The sequence below is a fragment of the Jaculus jaculus genome, chromosome 6, assembly GCF_020740685.1.
Source record: "Jaculus jaculus isolate mJacJac1 chromosome 6, mJacJac1.mat.Y.cur, whole genome shotgun sequence".
Lineage (NCBI taxonomy): Eukaryota > Metazoa > Chordata > Mammalia > Rodentia > Dipodidae > Jaculus > Jaculus jaculus.
The window spans coordinates 100,522,508-100,535,547 of NC_059107.1; the positions used below are offsets into that span (position 1 = coordinate 100,522,508).

The window sequence follows — 13,040 nt, forward strand, 5'->3', positions numbered from 1 at the left end:
TTCCCACACAAGAATCCATACCATACATGCCACATAACGCATGATCCCACTGGTCATGCCAGACTCAGGCTACGTCTATGGTAATACTTCTGGACCGGGGACGTTTTATACATAGGTAGGTGCTCTTGGGAATCTACACTTGGAATGAGAACACATTTATAAGGAAATCTGTCCCTGAACCCAGATTCCCTCACTGGTCTCAGCACCCACAATCATGCCTCAGAAAACTGACTCAATATCATTCCCTCTAACACTACAAGAAAAGGCTTAAGGAAAGAACAGGAAGTCTTTAGTGCCTTCCTGGTATCGTAGCCTAGAAAGCTACCAGGAAATCCCAAACAGGGCATCTTATCACAGAAGCATACAACGCATAAAAAGAAAGGAGCACAGCATGGTGGCACATACCTTTAATGCCAGTGCTCAGGAGGCAGAGGTGGGAGGATTGCTATGAGTTCGAGGCCAGCCAGAGGCTACATAGTGAATTCCAGGCTAGCCAGTGCTACATGGAAACCCTACCTCGAAAAAGACAAAAAGAGAGAAGGAGAGGAGGGAGAAAGGAAAAAGGGAATAAGAATTATGAACATTCAGGAATAAAAAAAACTCCCAGGTCTAATATTGGAAAGAACAGAATGACTTGCATAAAGCCAATATAATGGGAGCTGGAGAGATGGCTCAGCGGATAAGGCGCTTAACCTACTGGCCTGATTCAGGAGCTTAGTTCCCCAGTACCAACATAAAGCCAGGTGCACAAAGTGGTGCATGCATCTGGACTTATTAGCAGATGGAGGTTCTGGCACACCCATTCTCTCTGTCTTCTGTCTCTCTCTGCTTGAAAATAAATAAATAATTTTTTTTTAAATTAAAAGCCAATATAATGGTACAAACTATCACCACCTCAAGATGCACTTGCACCTGCTGTACCGACGCAGCCAGGCACGACCGGAGCACCTTGAGTTGTAGTTACCAGCACTACTCCGAGCGAACCTGAGCCAGTTTTTCCCGAATCATTTTCCAGTAAAGCAGACACAACCTCCAGGGTGGTTTGTGGAGCTCGGCCACCTGTTCCGGGCTCCAGGGGTGCGCCTGGCTCTGATTCCAGCTCACGTATCTTCCAGCTCAGACCGAGTCATGCTCACACCAACTCGCATTCATGGCCTTCTTTCTGAGACTAATTGCAAGGGATCTATCTTCTCTCATTGCTGCCTAGGACCAGGCTTCTGGCATTAAATCCCTTTATTAATTTTCTCATTGCTGTGACAAAATACCTGATCAATGCGACTTAAGGAACAAAGGCCTCTTCTGGCTCAGTGTGAGGGCATGGTCCATCATGACCAAGTGCACGAAAGGGCTGGTCATACTGCATTTACAGTCAAGAAGAGGAGAAAGATGAATACTGATGCCTCTCTCCTCTCTCTCTCCCTCTCTCTGCAGTTTTGAAGCTGGGTCTGCTCTAGCCCTGGCTGAGTTGGAACTCATTCTATAGCCCCAGGCTGGCCTTGAACTCACAGCAATCCTCCTATCTCTTCTTCTCTCTCTTCCCAGCTGCCTTCTCATTTTTAAAAATATTCTTAATTAATTTATTTATTTGCCAGCAGAGAGAGAATAGGCATACCAGGGTTTCCAACTGCTGCAAATGAACTCCAGACACATGTGCCGCTTTGTGCATTGCCTTTATGTAGGTACTGGGGAATCAAACCCAGGTTGTTAGACTTTGCAGGCAAACTGCTGAGTGGTCTCTCCAGCCCCTGCCTGCTTGTTTATAAAATATTCATTTTATTTTATTTTTATTTATTTATTGAGAAAGAGAGAGACAGAGAAAACGGGCATGCCAGGACCTCTAGCCAAATGAACTCCAGACGCATGCGCCACCTTGTGTATCTGGCTTATGCGGGTTCTGGGGAGTTGAGCCTGGGTCCTTAGGCTTCACAGGCAAATGTCTTAACCATTAAGCCATCTCTCCAGGCCTTGCCTTCTCATTTTTATTTAGTCCAGGACACCAACCTGGGATGCAGTGGTGCTATTCACATTCAGAGTGAGAGCTCCATCTTTAGTCAAACCTGACTAGAAACACTCCCACAAACATACCCAAAGATTTGTCTCCTACATGATCCTAAATCTTTGCAAGCTGACAAGATTAACTATCATAGTCCCCAACAAACTGCACTCTTGTGATTTGAATCCAAAATTCCCTCAGAAGTTTATGTTTGGATTGCTGCTTTGAGGAAGCTGTGGAACATTTAGGACGTGAGAGGCGGGGACTGAAGAAGTTGGGCTACTAGGAGTGGCCCTTTGGATGTGATAGCCCAGCCCTGGGTTCCGATCCTGCTCCAACGGAGTCCCAATGCCATACACTCCTTCCAGCAGGGACGGAGTTATTATTTATTTATTTATTTTTGTCTTTCAAGGCAGGGTCTCACTGTAGCCCAGGCTGACCTGGAATTCACTATGGAGTCTCAGGGTGGCTTCAAACACATGGCGATCCTCCTACCTCTGCCTCCGGAGTGCTGGGATTAAGGTGTGTGTCAGCATGCCTGGTTTATTTCCTTATTTGAAAGAGAATGGGCACACCAGGGCCTTCAGCCACTGCAAATGAGCTCCAGATGCATGCGCCACCTTGTGCATCCACCTTCATGTGGGTCCTGGGGAATCAAGCCTGGGTCCTTTGGCTTTGCTAGTAAGTGCCTTACCTGCTAAGCCCCCCTTCCTCTTTTAAGTTGTTTCTGTTGGGCATTTTGGTCATAGTATCACATGGGGTGGGGCATCACAAAGGTCCAGGGGACCCTGGGGCCTGAGGAGATCATCAGACTTCCTTGTCCACCTGCTCCTTGAGGAACCAAATGCAAGGCCAGGCCATTGAACTGCAGCTGCTGTTGGACTCCTGCACAGCATTCAGGGTCTGTGTCCATCAGGAAGAGACTCACAGCTCACTTCCCTGACACTCTTGGGAAGGACTCACACCTCTGCAACACCAGTGTCATTCTCAAAGAAGAAAATAAGGCTAACTCTCAGGCTGAAGAGATGGCAAGGTACTTAAGGTGCTTGCCTGCAAAGCCAAAGGACCCAGGTTTGATTTCCTAGGACCTACGTAAGCCAGATGCAAAAGGTGGCACATGCACCTGGAGTTCATTTGCAGTGGCTGGATGCCCTGGTGTGCTCTTTCTCTCTCTCTTTCTGTCTCTCTTTCCCTCTTTCTCTCTCAAATAAATAAATAAAAGTAAAAAAAAAATTTTTTTTAATGCTAGCTCACAGCCAGGCATGGTGGTGCACACCTTTAATCCCAGCATTCGGGAGGCAAAGGTAGGAGGAGCACCATGAGTTCAAGGCCATCCTAAGATTTCATTTAAGCCCAAGGTGATGATTTCATCTGAACAAAGCATCATGGATTGTGTCTTGAGGGTGCCAACCACTAGAGCTTTGATGGACACGGAGCCCCTGAGGACAGGACGGGCTGTTGAGGTAGAAAGCCCTGTACCATCTGGCTTTGCCCTTGATTTGCACTTGTATTTCACATACTGTCTGACAGTATGACAGTCCCTAAAGCCTCCATCTTTGTAATGAAGGAGGAGAATTAGGATGGTTTTGCAAGTCCTTCCAACTCTAACCTTTGCGGAATCTTACTATATGTTTTTATCAAAATGGTGGAAACTGGCATTGAAGGCCACAGGAAGCACTGGAGAATTCACGAGAAAATCCTGTCCAACACACATCATGTGCCCAACACAAGTTAGCAGGAACTGAAGAAGTCTAGAGTCAGCAAGGGACTGTCACCACACCCACAGAGATGGTGGGGGAGGCAAAAGATTCAGGAGGTGGGCGAAGTGGACAGAGACAAGAGCTGGGGAGGGACAGGAAACCAAAGGAGAGCACAAGAATGGAGCCTTCGGGAGCTTTCTGAGTGCTATTGTGAGGAAGGGAGCCTTTTTAGTCTGTTATCAGTCTTTCTAAGCTTTCTCTTCCTCAGGCTGAGGTGGCTCCTTCCTTTCCCACTCAGGAAGTCAAGTAAACAGTTGTCCTTCATCAGGTTCCCTTCTCAAGCCTCTCCCCAGACCATGTCACTAACCCTCAGGTAGCTGTGAACATTCCCCAGAATTCCCAGGCTGAGACATATCCAGAAGCAGATACCCAACGCTGCCTTTTTGTCCTTGCTGCTTCTATGAGAAGCTCTTCAAAGGCAGTCCTTTATAACACTTTTGGACATTGTGGAGACTCTAAAGTCTCATAAAATGCTCATTGTCAGAAGACAAAATTTACGTACTTTGTAAGGGTTTGTGCTTAAAATCATTAAGTGCAAGGAATCCTGGGTAAGAACCCATGTAAGTTCATTGGACCCCTAGCAGCGTGACCTGTGCAAGCTAGGTAGCACCTCTGCATTTGTTTGCTCGTGTTTATGATAGCATTCTTCTTGTAAGGGTTCAGTGAGAACAGCCTTTACAACTTTGTCTCAAAATTGGTGGAGAAGCCGGGCGTGGTGGCGCATGCCTTTAATCCCAGCACTCGGGAGGCAGAGGTAGGAGGATCGCCGAGAGTTCGAGGCCATCCTGAGACTACATAGTGAATTCCAGGTCAGCCTGAGCCAGAGTGAGACCCTACCTCGAAAAACCAAAAAAAAAAAAAAAAAAAAAAAAAATTGGTGGAGAGCCGGGCGTGGTGGCGCACGCCTTTAATCCCAGCACTCGGGAGGCAGAGGTAGAAGGATCCCTGACAGTTCGAGGCCACCCTGAGACTACATGTGAATTCCAGGTCAGCCTGCACTAGAGTGAAACCCTACCTTGAAAAAAAAATAAAAAGAAAAAAAATTGGTGAAGACCAGGTGTGGTGGCGCACACCTTTAATCCCAGCACTCGGGAGGCAGAGGTATGAGGATCACTATGAGTTCAAGGCCACTCTGAGACTACATAGTGAACTCTAGGACAGCCTAGGCTAGAGTGAGACTCTGACCCGAACAAAAAAAAAAAAAAAAAGAAAAGAAAAGAAAAAAGAAAGAAAGAAAAGAAAGAGGAAAAAACTGGTGAATACGGACTAGAGAGATGGCTCAGCAGTTAAACTGTTGCCTCCAGAACCTAACAACCAGGGTTCAACTTCCCCAGCGCCCACATAAACCAGACGCACAAAGTGGCACATGTATCTAGAGTCTGTGGTGTCTGGAGGTCTTGACACCCCCATATTCTCTGTGTGTGTACGTGTGTGTGTTTCTCTCTCACACACACTTTATCTCTGTTTGCAAACAAATAAATGAAATATTAATATGTAAAAAAATCTTTTAGGCCGGGCGTGGTGGCGCACGCCTTTCATCCCAGCACTCGGGAGGCAGAGGTAGGAGGATCGCCGTGAGTTCAAGGCCACACCGAGACTCCATAATGAATTCCAGGTCAGCCTGGACCAGAGTGAGACCCTACCTCGAAAAACAAACAAAAAAACAAAAACAAAAAAAATCTTTTAGGCTGAGTGGTAGCACACACCTTTAATCTCAGCACTCGGGAGGCAGAGGTAGGAGGATTGCTGTGAGTTTGAGGCCACCCTAAGACTACATAGTGAATTCTAGGTCAGCCTGGGCTACAGCGAGACCCTACTTTGGGGCGGAGGGGGGAGTAAACAACTTTAAAAAAATGGTGAATATTCAAGTAATATTAGCTGTCATTATGACTACATTCCTTCTATGGTGACTTATAGTAGCATTTGGGGATGTTTCCACCTTTGTGTATAAGAAGTACAACCCCAGACAACTAAATAAAAGAGGAAGTTGGTATTGATGTAATTTAGAGAAAAGTGGTTGGTGACAGAGGCAGGATTGGAGAGCGGACTCTCCAAGCTCATGCCAAGTGTTTTTCATTTCCTATCCCATGCATTTACTTCTGTAAGAGAAGCATCATCATCCTCTCCTTCCATATAAACAGACTCTGAGAGCTGAAGTGACCTGCACAACGCCGCAGGGCTACTCAGAGGTGGTGCAAAGTGACAAAACCAGCTCTGATCCCCAAACTAGTGTCTCCTGAAAAGTCAATGGGCAGAAAGAGCTGAGCACAAAGAGCCCAGGACGAGGACACACCAATCTTTGAGGAGCAGGAGGGCAGAGTAACGTCCACGGTCACTTAGCTTATCTACTCAGTGACCCGCTAAAAGTTCATGCTGGCAGAAGGGAGTACAATCATTGCCAAACCCCTCAGCCTTGGCCTTTCTGCTGTCCACCTGCCCCACAGGCCAGGCAAGTCAAGGAAGTCCCGGGACAGCTTGTCTCGGCCTTTTTCCAGGGTCAAAGTCCAAGCTTCTTGCTTAGCCCCAACTCTGGAGAGCTGCTTCACTTTATCTCTGCTTCTCAATATCTCTTTCCCCCACCTTCCTTCCTTTCCAATTGTTGATCATACTGCCTTGTCTACAGTTTTGGAGGAAAGAACGTGCTGTGGGGGAAGGAGAAGGTAAATTTCCAGGAATTGTTTCAAGGCAATGGCTCCTGCTGCCCAGAGTAAAACTGTGTGCCCCATGCTTGCCCAGACTGGCAAAGGATCCCAGCCTCCTGCCCTTCCCTCTTTTTTATTTATTTTTTTCCTGCCAGTCCTTGTCATTTCAGCTGCCCACACAAAGGAGAGAAGGAAAAAAAACACACAAAAAACTAGAGGTAGGAGGATCACTGTGAGTTCAAGGCCAGCCTGAGACTATATAGTGAACTCCAGGTCAGCCTGCTGGGGTCTGTGGTGTTGCATACCTTTAATCCCAGCCGTCAGGAGGCAGAGGTAGGTGGATCGCCATGAGTTCAAGGTCAGCCTGAGCCTACATAGTGAATTCCAGGTCAGCCTAGGCTAAAGGGAAACACTACCTTGCGGGGTGGGGGGAGCGGGGAACTGACAGAAAAAGTGCAGATTCTTACTCATTTCTTACTGAGGGAGCAGCTGTCCTGGGTGTCTGCCAAAAGGAACTACCTCCTGCTACACATGGGTGAGAGGCAGAAGTAGGGTTAAAGCAGGCAGAGGCGAGGCTGCCACAAGTGATGTCTCCAGGTGAGAGGAGAGTCAGAGATCTAGGAGACAAGAGCCACTAAGATAGCACATTGAAAGGAACGATTGGTCAGAGGTGTGTGGTCCACGCAGAACCAGAGCAAGGGTCTTCCTTCAGGGAAGTTTGGTCTAGCAGAGGCTCCCACCAGTGCGGCTCAAAGGTATGGACAGGAAAGTGAAAATTCTCAGATGCCTCCTCCATGCAAAATAAAACACCAATGCGAAAGAAATCAGACAGAAAATACCAAACTGTGTGACAAATAAATAGCCACATTTCACATTCTCACAGCTCATGGTAGGTTTTTTTTGACCTAGATATGGTCTTATAGGTAAAGAGCGGGTCTATAAAAACTACAACATTAGGACTAGGCACGGTGGCTCATACCTATAATCCCAGCATTAGGGAAGCAGAGGCAGGAGGATCAAAAGTACAAGGCCAGGGCTGGAGAGATGGCTTAGTGGTTAAGGCAGCTGCCTTCAAAGCCAAAGGACCCAGGTTCGGTTCCCAAGGACCTATGTAAACCAGATGTACAAGGCAGTGTATGTGTCTGGAGTTCATTTGCAGCTGCTGAAGGCCCTGGCACACCCATTCTGTCTATATATATCTGCCTCTTCCTTGCTCTCTCAAAGAAATAAAATTTATAATAAAATAACAGATAGGTTAATTTAAAAAGAGTTCAGGGGCTCTGGGTGGGGCCTGGCCAGGGACCAAAGGGATGCTTTAGGCTGTGGGGTGTGGGGTGTGGCTGGTCAGCGCCTTGGTTGAGCTGCGGCGCCGGTACCACGAGGTGCTGGTATTGAAGAGATTATGACATCTAAAGCCAACAATGTTAACTAACTGGACTCTGGTACTAACACTGAGGATCATTCCATTGATCTTCCTAGGAAAGGGATCTCTAATTTCACTAACAAGAACATGAAGGAGGTTAAGAAATCTCCAAAACGGTTGGCTGCTTGCACAAGAAGGACATCTGGGCAAGTCGTGAAAAGCCCAGATAAAGTACGCGAGGTGATCGTCGCAGAAAGAAAGGTCATCACCCATTTCTTAGTGCCTGTTACAGAAACAAACAGCCCTCTAAAATGGGGACCGTGACATGGCAAATAAAGAAAATGAACTGGCTTGTGCACACCATGATAGGTGAGCAGTTTGGGTTAACTCTTGTGATTCTGGTTCTTCACAAACAGAAAGCCCATCATCAGAATATAGCAGCTTTTTTCTCCTGAGGTTTCTCGGGATCATGAAACAATGGCCCAGGTTTTATTCAGCAGGAATTTGAGATTAAATGAAGCTTTAGCTTTCTGGAGAAGAAGAAATATAAATGAACTTGTTGCCTGTCTGGTGAGGACGGAAGATCTTGGGGTTGTGATAGATTGCCTTCCTGTTCTAATAGTTTGCAAGAAGAAAAGCAGGATGTCTCACTGGGCTGTGTAGATTTGTTGCCTCTGGTAAAGTCATTACTAAAAAGCAAATTTGAAGAATATGTAATAGTTGGGTTTAAACTGACTTCAAGCAGTAATAAAAAGGTGGTGGTCAGAACTATCATACAAAACAGAAATTATAAATAGAAATATTAAAATTTTGAAGCAACGGTGGAAACAGGAACACCATCTTACTTTGGCTCCAGGACATACTGGTAATATAGCTAAGGATCTAGATGCTTATTTATTACAGATGCATTGAGAAATTTCATCTACTACAGAGCTTTTGGCTATTGAAAACATCACCAGATTAAATGATTTCCAAAAGTGGGTCTCTTCTGGGAACTGCGGACTATGGGAGAAATCAAATCTTTTTTTTTTTTCTTTTAAAAGCCACATGGTGAAACTACTAATGAAGCCCTAACAACCTACTTCACAGTGAAGTGGAAAGACAGCCAAAAGGAGCAGCTTCTGTCCCACCGAGCTGACCACGCACAGGAGGCCGTTCACTTTTGCTGTGTATCAGTTTTACGTGGCTCTGTGCAGCGTGACGTGAGAACTGCTGGGTCTTCATGCAGTCCTGCGTGAGACTGCAATTTATGCTATGAGGGAAAATAAGACGGGACTTACTACTAGGAACTACAAACACACACACACACACACACACACACACACATATATATATTTTTTTTCCAAGGTAGGGTCTCACTCTAGCTGAGGCTGACCTGCAATTCACTATGTAGTCTCAGGGTGGCTTTGAACTCACGGTGATCCTCCTACCTCTGCCTCCTGAGTGCTGGGATTAAAGGCGTGCACCACCACACCCAGTTTTCCAATCATTAATTTTATTGTGTGTTTTTTTTTAAAGACATTTCAATGTCTGTAGGCACTTCTGTTGAAAGACTTTGAAAGTTTAAAGCATAAAGTAAATAATCAGTATAAAATTGTTTTAGTCCACACTGGCACTGTGTATACAAAATGCCTTAATTATTAACAAGCCAATGTATTTATTATACCAGTATCTCTTTTTAAAAAAATAAGAAGCCGGGCACTTGGGAGGCAGAAGTAGGAGGATCTCTATGAGTTCAAGGTTACCCTGAGACTACATAGTGAGTTCCAGATCAGCCTGGGCTAGAGTGAGACCCTACCTTGAAAAATAAATAAATTAATTAATTAAATAAATAAAAAATAAGAAGACCTAATGCTTCTGGCATAATAAAATCATGGAATTAAATCAAGGATTTAACATTCATAAAGGATGTTATTGAAATATATCCCACACCAGTTTTTAAACTTGAGAATATTTTTAGTGGCTGTTTCTTTTTTCCCAGAATCTTCATATTATATTTGTATGTTTGTTGTATCCTTATATAAAGATAAAAGGTTACTATGTATTTGTATGAATGTTTAACTGGAAATATCCATGGATTTGGCTAATTTATATTCACTTATTATATATAGATTTCTAATACTTTTCATTTCTGTAATATTTAAACTTCTTTCATTTCAGTAAATTTGCTAATTAGTTCTATTTTTTCTTTTTTAATTGATTTTATATAAATTCTGATGCTTTTTCACTACATGGGCTTTTTAAGATTATCTACAATGCTTCAGAATCATTCACAGTATTCTGATGTATTTTAAGTTCTGACACATTAAATTACTGCCTCCTCTAATAGTATAAAATTCCAGCAATTGTATATACTTTTTGTTTTGTTTTTAATACCACTGTAGTGTCAGTGAAACCAGTTTGAGAATGCTTTAACAGCTCTGGATTGGGGTTTAATACCACTGTTGGTTCATCCATCCTTTCTTGAATAACCTTAGTAGATCTCTGCACAAAGATAATCAAATTACTCTTCATACCACAGTGAACATTAACATTTACCTACTTAGTGACAAATCATCAAGATGGGATGTTTTGAATCCTAAACCGGTGATATCTCTGTGAAACCTTAAGGTGATGAAATACAACCTTTTTTCTTTCTTTAAAAAGAGAGAGAGAAAGAGAGAAAGGTAACCTTGGAATAAGCCTAACCAAGGAAGTGAAGGATCTCTACAACGAAAACTTTAACACACTTAAGCGATAAATTGCAGAAGACTCTAGGAAATGGAAAGACACCCTTTGTTCTTGTATTAGAAGAACCAATATTGTGAAAACGTCAATCTTACCAAAAGCAATCTAATTCCAGGTCAGCCTGGGCTAAAGTGAGACCCTACCTCAAAAACTCAAAAAACAGGGCTGGATAGATGGCTTAGTGGTTAAACACTTGCCTGTGAAGCCTAAGGATCCCGGTTCGGGGTTCCGTTCCCCAGGACCCATGTTGGCCAGATGCACAAGGGGGAGCACGTGTCTGGAGTTCGTTTGCAGTGGCTGGAGGCCCTGGCGCGCCTATTCTTTCTCTCTCTCTCTCTCTGCCTCTTTCTCTCTCTCTGTCACTCTCAAATAAATAAATTAAAATAAACAAAAAAAATTTTAATCAAAAAACAAAAAAACAAAAAGTAGGTTCACAAGGTCACCTGTTCTGTGGTTCCATTTACAGTCAACGTCCACATGGATGAATAACAGAGGCCAAGAGCAGATTGGCAATGTCCACACTGGGTAAATAAACAGAGGCCATGAGCAGACTGGCAATGGCCAGTTCACTCAGCCATGCTCAAGATCACACCCTCCAAGTGGCCTTGGGACCTGTGAGCAGAGGAAGTTCTGTTACACCCATAAGGGAAGTGCCACAAGGACACCACACACAGGGCCATTGACTTCCCCAAGACTCCGCACTAAGGGCACAGGGAAGAGCGGTGGGAATAAGAAGGAAATGGAAGACAGGCGTGGTGGCGCACGCCTTTATTCCCAGCACTCGGGAGGCAGAGGTAGGAGGATCACTGTGAGTTCAAGGCCACCCTGAGACTCCATAGTGAATTCCAGGTTAGCCTGGGCTAGAGTGAGACCCTACCTGGAAAAACCAAAAAACAAACAAACAAACAAACAAGAAAAGTGGCCTGGAGAAATCGCTAGTGGATAAAGCACTTGTCCACAACTCTAGGCACCTGAGATCAGATGCCCAGCACCCATGTGGAACTTGCAAGCTGTAGCGTCACTCCTGTAATCCCAGTGTGCCCACAACAAAAGGGGAGATGGAGACAGAAAAATTTTCCAGAAGTTTGTAAATAGTGTGATTAACTAGTATGTAAAGAAGCTCAAACACACTGGGGCTAGAGAGATGGCTTAGTGGTTAAGGCACTCACCTGCAAAGCCCAACATCCCAGGTTTGATTCCCCAGTACCCATGTAAGCCACATGCACAAGGCACGTGTGTCTGGAGTTCATTTGCGTTGGCTGGAGGCCCAGGCACACCCATTCTCTCTCTATCTGCCTCTTTCTCTGTCTCTCTCAAATAAATAAATACAATTAATTTAAAAAAAAGAAGTCCAAACACAGTAGAAGGTGAGGGTTGACCTGAGAGTCATTCTCCGATTTCCACATATGCTGTAGCATGCACATGCACACACAAAATAAACAATAAATAAATAACATTTTACAGTCTTTCTTTAGTTGAGAGAAATAGAGGGGGAAGGAAAGAATGGGTGTGCCAGGGCCTCCTGAACTGCAAATGCACTCCAGATGCAGGTACTGAGGACTTGAACCTGGGCTACCAGGCTTTGCAAGCAAGTACCTTTAGCCACTGAACCATCTCTCCAGCCCCATAAATAAATATTTTAAAGAGAGAGAGAAAGAGGCTGAAACAATAGGGAGTGACTTACTGAGTGCAAGGATTTTCTTTTAGGGTGACGAAAATGATCAGGACCTAGACACAGGTTGGCACTACACAACAATATGCAAATACTAGATGTCACCAGATTATACACTTTATTCTTTTTTTATTTTTATTTTTTGGGTTTTGCAAGGTAGGGTCTCAGTTAGCCCAGGCTAACCTGGACTTCACTATGTAGTCTCAGGCTGGCCTCAAATTCATGGTGATCCTCCTACCTCTGCCACCCGGGTGCTGAGACTAAAGGTGTGTACCACCATGCCCAGCTGTACATTTTTTTTTTTTTTTCCTGAGGTAGGGTCACTCTAGTCCAGGCTGACCTGGAATTCACTCAGTAGTCTCAGGGTGGCCTTAAACTCAAAGCAATCCTCCTACCTCTACCTCCCAAGTGCTAGGATTAAATGTATGCACCACCATGCCCAGCTCAAACTGCACACTCTAAATGAAAAGGTGGCTTAGGGGTTAAGATGCTTGCCTGCAAAGCCAAAAGACCCAGATTCAATTCCCCAGGACCCACAAGGTGGCTCATGCATCTGCAGTTCATTTGCAGTGGCTAGATGCCCTGATACACCATTCTCTCTCTCTCTCTGTCTCTCCCTCCCTCCCTCACCCTCACTCTGCCTTTCTCTCTCTCAAATAAATTAATTAATTTAATGGCTAATTTTGAGGCTGGAGAGCTAACTCAGTGGTCAAAGGTGCTTGCTGACAAACCCTGTTGACCCAAGTTCAATTCCCCAGCACCCATAAATGCAAAGTGGCACATGCATCTGTAATCCCAATGCACCTATAACAATAGGAGGTGGAGCTAGGAATCCAATGCTCAAGGGGCTCAAGGGCTCAAGGCCAATTAAGCTATTGGTGTT

General features: G+C 44.7%; 1 pseudogene; it reads left to right on the forward strand.

The window, feature by feature from the left end:
- Window positions 1–900: 900 nt before the first annotated feature.
- LOC101609226 lies at window positions 901–8,670 on the forward strand (annotated as a pseudogene).
- The last annotated feature ends 4,370 nt before the right edge of the window (window positions 8,671–13,040 follow it).